The sequence below is a fragment of the Octodon degus genome, unplaced genomic scaffold (assembly GCF_000260255.1).
Source record: "Octodon degus isolate 3935 unplaced genomic scaffold, OctDeg1.0 scaffold00001, whole genome shotgun sequence".
NCBI lineage: Eukaryota > Metazoa > Chordata > Mammalia > Rodentia > Octodontidae > Octodon > Octodon degus.
In genome coordinates, this window is record NW_004524577.1 from 40,768,531 (window position 1) to 40,782,873 (window position 14,343).

Here is a 14,343-nt window from a genome sequence, read left to right on the forward strand (position 1 = left end):
TGTATCTGAGAGAGCTGAGGTACAAACCCAAGAAATAGAAAGTTCACTTTTCATTGTTTTTCTAAATCTGATTTTTCCTCTGAAAGTTCACCCACATACTCCCTGCACGTTGCTGAATACAGCGGCCCCTTGCAGTGAACTCCATCTCTATGTTCTCAGTTGCAAGAGTGATTCACATGATCAGGATCCCCAGGCCCTCCTGAATGTCACAGAGCACTGCTCCTAGCAGGACAGGTACCTGGGAAACTGTCCCTAGCTCACCTGGCTCCAGGTGAGAGCCACTTAATAATTAGGAAAAGCCAAATGATTTTTTTAGAAAAATGTAGCCATATGTAGGATTGAAGTCTTGATATCTTAAAGTATTAAACTGACATCTATCCAGTGTCACGGCTTGTAGTCAGGAGTCTAAATTCAACACCCTAGAGTCCAAAGTACATAGCCGCAGGTCTTTCCTGTGTTCTGATGTATCACTTACTAACGTTTGGGGAACTCCAACAACCCTTGGAGGTACTTTTCCAGGCCCGTCTGTGGTACCTGCCTTCTTACTAAACACTGTTCCACCTGAGAGGCCGCCTGCTGGCCCTGACACATGACCTCAGCTCAGCAAGGATTTCTCGTGGGACGAGAGCCAGGTTTCTGGGAGATGAATATCTGTCTGTTTCCATCTGACTCACTGAAATGGGAGTGTTTGGAACAGCCCCGTGTTTGGGAAACAGAATAGTTCCTTAATGTGCTTTGTCTCTGGACACTGGAGAGAAAAATGAGCCCTTTCTTGCATTTGTTCTCAAAACTGGACAGATTAACTGTTACACAACCAGGAGGGACATAAGAAGAGATCAGGAGCTGTATTTTTTAGGAGCAAGACAAAATTTGAGGGACAAAAGAGCAAACCTGTGCCTCATATGAATTTAAACATGTAAAGGATTCCGGCGACAGGAGAGTTTGACATCGCTCTGCCTCATTCGGCCTGGGAGCAAGGAGCTGACACCATGCGGAGCGCAGGAAATGGGCAAAGTTAAGGCAGGGCTTCTCAGCTCTGGTCTCAGGGATCCGTACAACTCTCAGACTACCGAAGGACTTTCGTGCCTGTGGAATGTTTCTATTGATGTTTACCACTGAGAAATTTAAGCAGCTCATTTTCTAACGCTTACGTAGTAACAAGCGTATTACATTAAAAAAAATATTTATGTGTTTGGTGTAGGGTCTTGCTACGCAGCTTGGCCTCATTGTGATCCTCCTGCTTCAGCCTCCACAGTGCTGCAATTACAGAACGCACCACCACGCCCAGTTTTGGTGGCCAGCACAGTGCACCTGGGGTTCTGCGGCCAGCATGACATGAGGCAGCAGGGATAGAACCTGGTTCCTTGTGCTTGCCAGGCAGGTGCTTAGGCCACTGAGCTATCTCCCTGGCCCCCTATTATATGTTAATATGTCAGACATTTGATGAAAAATACTTGCATTCCTAATATAAAACAAGCCATGGGAAAAGTGTGCTTCTTCTACTACATTTTTTCCCCCAATTTTTCTAATACCTGCCTGTAAAGAATAAACAGTTTGATCCCCACACCTGCTTCTGGCGATCTGGCTCTTGTGATGTGTAATTCTGGTTGAATCATGGAGTAATGTGGTATCACTTAAGTAGGTGGGTGGAAAAATGAGAGATAAGTTTGGGACAATCCTCGGGTCCTACCCCCAAACTCAACAAGCGGTAGTGCCTTCAAGTCTAGTTGAAACCTGAAACCCGAAACCATATCAATACTTCTCCTACTTTGCAGTAGTAACATTTTTGGTCTACTCTGCCCCCAACCCCACCATGCCTCAAGGTGACCAATATTCGTCATTTTTTCTTCCTGACAAGTAAGAAATGAAAGATAATGAAAAGCGCACATAATGCTTCAGTGCTCTTAGGAAAGTAGGTTGGAGATGGCTGGGCCCTCGGAGCCTTGAGGCACCCGGCGGGCACCCTGACACCTCTCAGGACAGGAAGGAGGTCTGTGTTGTGCCTGCTTCTAGCGCCAGGCTAGAGTCCTTGGGGAAGAAGGGTCAGAGGACTTTTCCCAGTGTTCCCTTGGGATCTCTTCTATCTTTGTGGCCTGCTCTTCTCCCTCAGCGACAGTTCCCTAAGCCACAGCCTCTGCTTCCCTCCGCAGGGCTGCCGCTGTCCTTCCTGCTGCCACGGCAGCTGCTTCATCCTTCCCGTGGTTGTCTGTGCGCCGTCTTCTGCTCTCTTCCCATCATGCACTGCGATCCCGTCTCATAGGTGATCTACCTCCAGCCTATCCTTTACACTTGTAGTCACAACTTTCTTTCGAAAATACATGCTTGAGGGCTGGCCAAATAGCTCAGCGGAATAAAGCACCTGCTTAGGCAGATGCAGGGACCGGGGTTTGATCCCTGTGCACTGAGATAGCGACTGAGACTGGGCATGGTGGTGTGCACCTGTAACCCCAGCCCTTGGGAGGCTGAAAACATGAGGATTACTATGAGTCCAATCATAGAGACCCTGTAGATCCTGTAGAGACCCTGTAGACCCTGTACTAAAATATAATAAATTAATTAATTAATACACACGATCTATAGAACAAGTGCATCTACCTGTATGATAAATTGGGCATTTAAGATCCTGGTTGAGTGCCAACCTGTATTCTAGTTTGATATTCTCTTTCACTATTTTTCTCTGGACAAAACTATGCTTAGGCCAAACTCACCTATTCACCAGTCTATCTCTCCCATTTTCCTTGCTAATCCCATAGATACTTTTGTACTACTGGCTTTAAATGTTGGGTCTCTGAAATTCTTTTTTTTTTCTTTCCTGTCACAAGAGTCTGATATTCCATCCCTAGTGATAGTAAATTCCTAGCAAACAGTTACTGCACTGACATGAATTCCTCAACAGTTCCTAAGGCCGAAAAAGGTTATGAATGTGAAATTCTGTAGAAGTCCTAGAGAACTTGAAATGAAGGAACCAGTGACCCCAGGGTTACGATATTAACCTAAGACCTACCCGGCAGAAGTTCAGGATACCTTGAACCTGGCCTGCCCCAGGGCTCTAGGAACTGAGTCATATGGGATGTCTCAAAAAAAAAGATATTTCTAACTTAAACACAAACAAAATGGAAAGACAAAAACAAAACCGCTCTGGGCTCCCTACCTCAATCCATTGCTGCAATACAGTTTATTTTAATATTTCTATCTCTGTCAGAGTTGACTGTTTTTATTTATTTTCTTGTTGTATGACAGATATTCCAAATAACTTGCCTGCTCAGCCTGTGAGGCTTTCTCGATCCCCTCTAGAGGTCACTGAGTAGACACAGACGCAGCCTTGCAGTGACTGAGGCAGCCGTCTGATCCAAGCTGGGTGGGACTCTTTCTCCCCGGTATTTATCTTCAGATAAATGTAGGGGTTCTAGACTGTTTGGGTCACATGAACCAGGAATTTGCATTCACTTTGGAAAATATTTTATTTAATAAATACAGAAGAAGACAACCTACAGATTTCTGTATAATTGCAGAAAAAAGTTATTCTGAGAAAAGGGATTAAAGAGACCAAGAAACAAAACTGGTCATGGGGGAGATCTTGCTGTAGTTCTTTGTCCTCTATTTTCTGTTTTCAGTTATTGGGACGATCTAGCTGCCCTTGACATCTTTAATCATGAAATACCCCTTCACCCCTCTATTCCTCTTTTCTCTTAGGAGTTGAGCGAGTTTTTACTCCTTGTACTAGATACTGCTAAGACAAATATCTCCGTTTCTTGTGGCAACCCCGTACAGACAGTGAACATGTCTCGTTAACTTCTAAAACTCATAGTTTATAAGACGGGGACCAATAGCTATTGAGCTGATGCCCAATCAATGTCCATTACGAATGAATCAATATATTTGTTCAACAAATATATTTGTTCAGCTATTGTCTAGTGTGTTACTTTAGGATGAACCAGACAAAAGAAGTTTATTTCTTACAATATGGAAAACTTAGTAAAGGGAAAATTGTTCATATGCCTTTTTATTTTTTTTTTTTTAAAGCAATGTGTCTTATGATGGATCACCACTACTTATGGCTCTTCTACTGCCTCTGGAAATTTTGGATATTTCTGTTAGACATCAGTTACTTTTCAAGCAGGAAAAAAATTACTTAAACTGCAAAGAATGGTCATTGAAAGGATATGAAGAAATTTCAGAGAACCTAAAAACATTAGTCATATTGAAATAGTACAAATATAACTCCCAACCTGTCAGATGTCAAATGTTCTGAATTTGTGGTCTTGCCACATGGAAGAATGGAGTTGGCAGACCAGAGGAGGAAGTTAGGAGAGTTTTACAGGAAGCAAAGGGTAGAAGTATAGCTGCTCGGGAATCTACATGTGGATCGAGCTATAATCAACTTAACGGACCTGTACGAGTACGGTGCAGCTGCTTAGCTAATGCTGATTCACTAGGCAGATGAGTCATGCAGCAAGGGGCTCTGAAAGGAGCAAAGGCATTCCTGAGCAGGGGTGGGCCCAGGTCGCCCACCTGGGCATTTGATGCTGAGTGGACTTCCTGGGCGAGGTGGCACTAGCTGCAGTCTCAACATCTGGCCATTTCCTCTCCACTCTGAGCCTGGCTGCCCTTCAGATTTCCTTCTGGCCACAGTTCTGCTGTGTTTCCTTTTTGTGCTGACTTCCTCATGGGCCCATCCTTCTCTGCATATTAACTTTTATGTGACTTAGCAGCCTATAATAACAGCCTGGACCAGGCTCCTCACATGAAGAAGGAGAAACAAGAGCACAGCTCACACTGCGCAGCCTCTAGGAGTTGGGGGAACGCTGGGCTGTGCTTCTCTCCGTGCCTGCTGCAAGTGCCTCTCTAGAGTGGTAGCTCCCTCTTGCACTCCTCACCACTCCTTTTGCTCTGCAGCTTCACTTTGCCAGTGCCTTAGTTCTCCAGGGCACGTGGAAACTAACGTTAAGTCAGTCGGGGATCTTCTCCAGCTCACTGTACTTGTAGAATCACTCAAGATGATGTGTCTCTCTAGCAAGAGTACACAATCTTTGATCTTTTCAGTAGTTTTATTGTTTTTTTTTTTTTTTTCCTGAAGCAGAGACCTTCTTTGCTCAGTTCTTTGGCTGTTTAATTTTTAGTGCATCTAACGTATGCCATTAAGTCCTATTTTGTTTGAAGTACTTTTGAGTCTACCATTTAGATTAGTGTCTGCCCTTATGGATGGAAACACATTTCAAATGTTTAACATCAAAAGTCAAACAGAGCCAATGTGACCATTAGCATTTACTTGACTGGTAGACAGTGAGATGTGTTTACAGATCAAAAGAACAAGCTCCCTGGAGCCAGAAGAGCCTCAGAAGATGCTGGACTTCGCTTTTGCCAGGAATATCAGTTTCAATCGCCATCTCAATATTTTTTCGCCTTGGCATCTCCTACTATGCTAGACGAAAAAGTAATTGTCCCTCTTCTTGCCTTGCAATCCTTGACATATTTCATGATGTTTTCATATTTGTCTCCCATGTTTCCTACATAATTCTCTTCTAGTCTTCCTACATCTCTTTCTAACAAGTTCATATAATTTTCTCTCATGATCTTTCACTTGGATTTGGTTGAAAATGATCACTTTGAAACACATTCATTCACTTACGTATTAATTTATTATCAACTCTATGCAAATTAACCGGCTGAATACCACGGTGATACACAGTACTGGTCATCCCCATGACTGTCCTCGAGAGCCTGAAATCTCGTCCAACGCCGTCTCCAGCGTCTTGCTCTGGAGGAAATCACCTGAAGCACGTGAGCAGAGAATGCGGAAATTCAGTCTGCGCATGCCATGCAGTGGAATGAAAGAGCACCGAGCAACAGTTTTTGGAATTCAAGATGAATGTTATAAAAGTATAGTGATAAGGAAGGTGGTTTGTGCCATCAAAACCGCTAAACCTGTAGGTACATGAAGATGTGTCTTAAGTCTTAGATTTGAGCAGACAGTTTTGGAATCCTTTCAACTGTAAATCTTCACACATTCTGCTGTGGGAAAACAGCCTGTGCCATACACATATAGGTATGACTCGTAGCCCTCTGCAAGCCGAACGTTGACCAGTCTGGGCACAAGTGAATTCCCATTCATGCTGCTGCTGAAATCCACCCCTCTCACCGTTCCCGCTTGCACCTGTAGGGCCCTCACTCCTGAAATGCATTGGCATGTGCTCGAGATCAGATCTGGCTGCTGGTTGATTCTGTCACTTGGGATCTAGTCACAACTGCACCTCTAACAGAGCGGAGGTCACTGTCACAGCCACACTACGATGGCATCAGGCTTCATGTTGCCAGTATACTTGGAAGTCTGCTGCAAAATGAAGAAGCTACTGTCTCGGTCCTCAGACTAACATTCTTTTAGAGGGGTTCTGCAGAAGGCTTGCTTGTGCCCTATATGTGCACATGACCCAGGGAGATGTGCCTGTGTCCACGCCCCACTCTGGGTCCCCACGCACACACAGCGCATGCAGATACCCAGGATGGCTGCTGCACAAATCACTCAAGAGCTACTGCTCTATAACAGAGACGTGACTTCGTTCTGACTCTTGGCGCAGGTTCTGAATCTGGCTCAGAACTCTTTCCACTGTGATTTCTTGCAACTTGGCTTTGGTTCTCCTGCATCCTCCACTTTCTCCTTCCCCAACTACCTAAGTCCAGGAGACATAAATGACTAAGTCTCGACTCCAGCCTGGAGTCAAGCTCTCTGCCTACTTTCTCAATAGTAAGTGACTATATTTTTATAACATAGGTGTGTGTGTGTGTGTATGTGTGTGTGTGTGTGTGTAATAAACTGTATATATCTAAATTTCACAACTTGATAACTTTTGACATTTTATAGTTATACTTCGAGCCCATTTTATATAATAAAACTTTCCTTAAAATTTATACACAATTGGACTGTGTACGTGTGTCTGAGCATATGCATGCATGCATGTTTGCTTGTGTAGCTGGAGGAAGAATTCACAAGAAGAAAGCTGTTGTGATTGACACCTAGATGTCCCCCCAAGGCCTCTGGCACCTATGAACAAAGCTTTTGGAAGATAGCTGCACCATGGGTGTGTGATACTGGATTATTGGTGTGTGATAACTAGGTTAATTCACTAACTGGTTTACCATAGCACTGAGTGTGGAAAGTGGGAAGGCCTACCCTTTCTGCAGGTGGCACCAACCAATGGCTTTTAGCCTAAAAAGACTACAAAGGGAAAGGAAGGCTTGCGCCCGGCTCCCCCCTGCCTGCCACGCCCTGACTGTCTCTCCTCTGCCGTGCCTCTCTGGCTTGCTGCCCTGCCTCACAACCAACCAACTGTGGACTGAAGGAAACCTTTCCTCCTTTAACTGTCGATGTTGGGGATTTTGTGCCAGCAGTAAGAACGTAGCTAAGTCATAAACTAACAACACAAGTTGGACCATCTTCAGGTCCGCTGAGCTAGCCCAGCAGATCCACATGTATTTGATTGGTGAAACACACAGGAGATCCTCATGGTGTAAAATAAGGGTTCTGGGAACACAAGAATTTTCAGAGGGAAAGATTAACTTGAGTAAAGCATGGTAACAGCTCTAAATCCTAGGGGGATAAATAGGACTCAGCTAAAAGAATTATTACATAAATAGTAAAAAGTGATAAAAATGGTAAACACATTGAGGTAAAAAGGTGACCGAGAGTGCCACATTTTGGCCAAACTGTATCATGAATGGGATGGAAGATAATTTCTTCATTTCAGCAGGCATATTACTAGATTATGAACCAGAGGAGAGACTGAATGCAAATTAGAAGCCACTGAGCAGGTGCAAGTGATCAACCCTGAGATCAGGAGAGAGCAGCGGCCTGGGTGCCAGGCTGTGCCGCGTGGGTTGAAAGCCAGGGCCACAGTGCAGCACTCTGAGAAAGAAAACCAGGCTGGCATGCAGCATTACAGCCAAATGATTGGCGTGAGCTTTTCATGCTAGTAGCCCCTGGAAGCTCAGAAGGAAAGATTGGACCTGGTACCCTCACCTCTCTGCATCGGGCTTAAGCCAGATAAATTTTATCTTAATATTACTGTCTACCTGCTGCCCAGCTCAGGCGGGGACTCCAAGCCCCACTCAGGTCTGACTGATCTGTCTCACTGCACGTGAGCTGCTCTGCACTCCGTTTAGAGTCTATTTCCTGATCTCCGAAGCTGAGCTTCCTGATAGGCCTCTCTTATTGGCTTTTATTATTTGCAAAAGCAGCAGGGTTTTCTGAAATCTACAGTCTTTGGGTTGCATGTTAGGGGGATAAACACGGGAGTGAAAGTGCAGAAAGGGGGCAAGAATTTCTGCCAATCACAATGTCAGATCACCCAGTTTCTTGAGTGATTTCTATAGCTGACACGCAGTTGAATCGGAACCTAAACAGAAACTGATTTGCCATGTAGAGGTACTTACTATAACCTCTGGCAAGAGTCTATTGCTAGCTCAAAGATTGGTAATATTTGTTAATGTCCACTACAGTGGGAGTTATGAAAATCAGTCAAAACTACTTAAGCAACAGTAGTAATACATTAGTAGTCTAAAAGAAAATGTGGGCCAGCCAAATAGCTCAGCAGATTAAAGCACCTGCAAGCAGGGGCAGGGGCTGGGCATTTCATCCCTGGGCCTGCTGTGCCGGCCCTACCCCCAGGGCGCCCTGAGATGGCAGTTGAGACTGGGCGTGGTGGCGCGCACCTGTAATCCCAGCTCTTGGGAAGCTGTAAACAGGAGAATCACTGAGTCCAATCTAGTAGTGAGACCCTGAACACCCTGTAGGCCCTTCCCTAAAAAATACAAAATAATAATAATAAATAAAGGAAAATGACTTTCTTGTTTTTGAAATGACTGTAGAAGTTTAAAAACTACATTTACCAAGAGGGGTGTGGTGGTGCATGTGTATAACCCCAGCACTCAGGAGGCTGAGGCAAAAGGATAACTGAGTTCAAAGCCAGCCTGGGCTACAGGGTGAAACTCTATCCTGAACAAAGCAAAATTAACAAAACAAAACAGAACACCGTACACTTACCAACGAGAGTGTTCTGGATAAGGAGTTGAGGACAAGCAGTGAGACAGCTACTGGCTAACCACAAAGGCCATGTCTATTACTCTTTGTAAACTTGCTTTATTCTACAACAACTTCATGAGCTCCATACTGTGAGTTCCACTGTAGGAGTAGGAGCCAGACGTGAGCACGGCCCCACCCCAGCAGTGCCTGGGTGCAGGTCACAGTGACTTTACAGGGAAAAGATCCACACGAGCACTGTGTGCAGCACACAGGATTTGGCTACATCTTTGCCTGAGTCTCTCTCTGAGCCCGTACTGTCTGCTAGGAAATATATGGTTTAAAAAGTCCATGAGTCTTCAAATGTGTGACATAACAAAATCCCTCCCAACTAGGACAAAACAAAATTCTTTCCAGCCCATTGTACACACCAGTGTATGACCCAGGAAAACAAATTAATGTCACCAGAAAATAAATCTATACAATGAAGCATTAAAAAGGAATAAACAACTTTATCAGTTGTTTATTCTACAATATCATGGACTATAACTACATGTGAAAATGACAGAAACAAAATATATTATGACTTTATGACTTATGACTTCATAGATTCATCAGTATGACACATTAGAAAAGGCAAAACTGGGCCGGGGAGATGGCTCAGTAGAATAAGCGCTTCCCTGGCAAGCACAAGGGCTTGAGTTCAATCCCCAGTTCTGCCAAAAAAAATTTTAAAAAAGGAAAGAAAGAAAAGAAAAGGCAAAACTAAAGGAAGAAAAATCATATCAACTGCAGAGCCTAGAGAAGAGGGATGGATTTGAGCTAGGGCCTGAGGAGGCGTGGGGAATAGGAAGCTACTCTGATTGTGATGTTGTCCTGTCTATGCATATTGTTCAAAACATCTGATGACTTTTAAAAAGGTAAATTTTGCTTAGATAAGTTATACCTCAGTACTCATAATTATAGAATATGAAAAATTCAAATTAGAATGAAAAAGCCTTTAAAAAGGGCCAAGCATGAAGTGCATTCCGGGCTGCAGCAGTATCTCTGAGGAAAGGGCTGCGGTAAGCATGGGCTTTAGATGCAATCTGAGGAAACGAAATGTCGATAAGAAAGCCACAAATGTCTAGAAAAGGAAAGAAGTGAGACTCATTCTTCATATTTCATCAGGCATTTTAAAGGTATTTTCAATTTATCTGACCATATTTGCCTGCCTTGGCTACAAATTGTTAAGGAGAATGTTATACTCAGTGAAAATAATACTGAACATGCAACACACGTCTCCCCAGGGAGCTGTGCATTCCTGCGGCTCTGACGCAATCCTATTATTTCCAGCAGCCCACAGCGCCCTCCCTACAGTACCATCAAGTGCAACCCAAGCGATATTGGCTGGGGAGACACGGCCTCAGTCTTAGTTCTGCTTTTGGCTCACTTATGAAGTCGGTGCATGAGGGGGTTGTCTTTTCTTCACATTTAGTTGGCTTTGTTGCATTCAGCTCTGCATGCATCTGTGGGTTCTGCTGCGCAGGAAGTAGAGTGAGGGTGCAGCACACGTGCAATATGCCCTGCCCTAAGAAAACTGGCGACCCACCCCCTTGTGGGGTGACAGCAGGCGTGATGTGGCCTGGGCTGGAGAATTGGTAGAAGAATTTCCCTGCCATCAATTTGTGTTCAGATTGGAGAGGCCTCACGGAAGACCTTGCCCTAATGGAGAAGATAAATAAAACAATGACCTTGCATCTGAAAAGAGAGGCTACCTTGATGGCCTGGAAATAAATATGATGACTGGTGGTGGTGGTGGTGGTTTTGCTTCATTTTGTAAGGAGTAAAGGTGCTAAGGTAGCAGATTGCTGCAGAGAATGAAGGATAGTATTTTCATGCCTAGTTAAGAGGAAGACGGCATGGGATCTTTGAAGACACTACCTTGAAGAGAGGTGAAGATGGAGAATGGTAGGTCTCATTTTCTTATAAGTGAAAAGCTGTGTTTATGAGTGTGAGAAGTGCCCTTTGGTGTATTTCCAAAAAGTAGTGAAAGTTATTTTTAAGGGTCAGAAGTGGAGAGATTGTGGGTTACAGATTATTGACCCTCTAACAAAGTTTGTAGTGTTAATAGAAGACCAGTTTTAGCTTGAAGGGGTCTGCCCATGGGGATGCATGTGTGCACAACCAAAGTGCCTTGTGACGCCGTAAGGATGGGGTAGACGCTAGCTACCACGGGAATTCAGGGGAGGGAGAAAGGGTAGGGTACCACGCAGGAGGACTCCTTGAGAAAGAGAACGCCTAAACTTAGGCATTGACGTTCTTACTGTACAATCCAGTGCTCTACAGGAAACCTTTTCCAAAGAATTGTCACAAAATAATTTTCTTATGATTAAAAATAATCATTTGATACCTGTTTGAAGGAACAGCGACTGCTTCCTAGTTTTCAGGTGCAGTACTGAGTGTCAGTGTTCCATCACTGGCAAAATGTCTGAGATACTCAGCTCAAAAGGAGAAGAGCTGTCTTGGGACTCAGCTGCCCACGGTCGCTTGCCCCATTGCCTAGGGCCTGCAGTGAGAGGGTGGACAAGGTGGTGGTGAAGACCTGCTTGCCTCCTGGTGGCTGGAAAAGAGGGAGGAAAAGAGAGGGAGGGAGGGAGGGAAAGGCCGCAGGGCTCCAATCTTCCCTTATGGTCACCCTGCCAGTGACCCAACTTCCACCCTGTAAGTTCCATCCCTTCAATTAATTGTCATGGGGCTGGGGAGATGGCTCAGTGGAATAAACACTTCCCTGGCAAGCGCAAGGGCCTGAGTTCAATTCCCAGTTCTGGAAAAAAAAAAAATCACTGTCATTAAGGAGAATATCTTTGGAATCAGACTGATGTTGGTTTTTATTTCAACATTATCACTCCCAAGTTTTATAACCTTGAACTACTCTCTTAGGTTCTTGATTTTTAGTTACATCTTCAAAATAATAGCAACATCATCACTCAGTGTTGTGGCTATGAATAAAGGCACGTCTGGCACAGGGGAGGTAGTCAATGCCTTATTATTTTTTTTTTTCCTTTCTCCACAGAAAAATGGAAAACTGCACTGGTCCTCAGAGTTTTTGTTGAAAAGTATATGATTTCACTGTGTCATTGAGTCACATTTTCTAGATTGCATGCCCTTTATTGAGAACACAAAGTATTCTCCATTTAAGCAAATATTCTTCATTTACATGTTTGCTCACATATAGATTAGGCACCTGCCGCAGAAGGACATGTTCTGTTGAAAAGCAGCTGCAGTACGCAGCAGTGAATGGAGATGTTTAAAAATTTCCAATGAGATGCTTGCAACATCAGACTCTATTCTGTGTGACATCTTACTTAGTGGTTCACTGTAGAGGGTGGAAAAACTGATATTTGTCAAACTATACACTAATTAGGATCCTTATAAAATGACCTGCTTTTTAGTGGTGAAGTATGTGGGTGAGTAGGAGTGAAACAAGTGTCTAAAAAGTGTGTGAACAGGATTGACGGCCTGTGCTTGAGGGAGACGCAAAAGAAAAACCTGGAAGTGGTGGAGGTGAGACAAGCAGAACTTCAGCATGAAGAGCTCAAGAAGTGGCCCCCGGAAGTTTTGTTTTTTTACAAAAATTTATTTGCATGAGGGAAAAACCAAAAACAAATAAGAACAAAGCCCAAAACAAAGAAACATAGAACAATAAAATTGGTACAGAATTTCAAAACATGAATAAAAAATTAACAGTGGTCCTTACATGGGCATTTTATTGTGGACAGTTTGAGCCTCCGGCAGCTCTACTAAGTGCCAAGCACTGCTTGATGCTTAACTCCGGGTACTAGCTTCTGTTCACCAGGTGCAGACGCTTGCATTGCGGCACTTGGGATGCTATTCTAAGGGAACTTGCAGCCCAGACCCTCAGCTGAAAGCTGCAGTCAGTGAAGTAGCCGGCCACAGTAGAAACTGAAGAGCAGCCCTCCCCGTTCTAACCACGCTTCCATTAACTGAAGCCAGTGCAGCCAGGACAAACGCACTCCACCCCCACTTTTCTGTCACTGGGGTTAGAACTGGGCCACTGTGACCAGAGCCCTTGCCACTTATGTGTCCTAAACATCAGCCTAGGACCCAAGTTTCAGAGCAGCATGACTCCGCGGATTCTGCCCCGATTCAAGTTTTATTTCAGGTGCTGAGGAGTCTTGGAAATTCTGCAAAACATCAAAGTTAACCCAAGCAGAACTCTAACATTTCCAGCCAGTTAGCTGGACATGCAGCACTCTGTTTCTCTCCCGAGACTGAGATTCTTCACACGTCTGCAGCTGCACGCATTTTAAAGTTAATATGTCACTTAAGTTCTTTTATGGTTTGCAGTTTTAAGGGTGTATGGGCTTTCCATCATTTCCTCTAAAGAATTTATACCTTTGAATCCAAAGTTGATCTCTTTGAGTAGGCACAGTGGTTTATTTTCTTATCAGTTTATAAATCTCTACTTTTTGAGTTGGGTATGTTCCCAGCACTCATTTTATTGTTTGTTTGTTTATTTATTTATTTATTTATTTTTGGTTGAGCATTGAGCTTCCCCCATATGTTTCTGTATTTGATTCTTTACTTCAGATGCTGTGAATTCAGAGATTTCTTTTTTTATTTCAGAAATTGATTCTTCTCTGAGTTCCTCTATAGCTTCTGCTGTTGTTTCTTTACTTCCGATGCTGTTAATTCATACATTTCAGCTGAGCTAGTGTCTTTTGCACTTGTTCTCGAAGGGCTTGAGGCCTGAGATTGCATTTTGCTCCTTGTCTTTGTCATTTCATATAGCACTGAACTCTGACCTTTGGTTTAGAGCTTTGGTGCAGTTATAACCTTAGCACCTACTGAAATTTGGGTGCAGATCTATTAAGTTTGAGTTTATCCAGTTTTGCCTGGTTTGGGTCTAGCTGTTGTGTTCAGCTCCTTCCTGCTGCAGCCCTTGGAAGTGAACCTGTTGTGCCCTTCTGGCACAACAGTGAACATGTGGTGCCCCTCTGTTGTGCCCCTGGGGGTGTGAAGCTCTACCACACACTAGCCTGACCTGGCCTGGGCTGGATCTGGGGGGTCCCGAGAGAGTCACAGAAGTTCTCACTCACTGGGCGGGCTTGGGGATGGGGGCTCCGGAGGGATGGAGGGCTCCAAGGGTGAAGTAGAGGGTTTCACTCACATGGCGTTCCTGAGTTTTGGTCTGAAGAGGTCCCATGGGCGCAGGGAAGCTGGAAGCTCTCTGACACACTCGCCGGGCCTGGGCTGGGCTCTTATTTATTTATTTTTGGTGCTAGGGATTGAACTAGGACCTTGAGCTTGCCAGGCAGGTGCTTAAG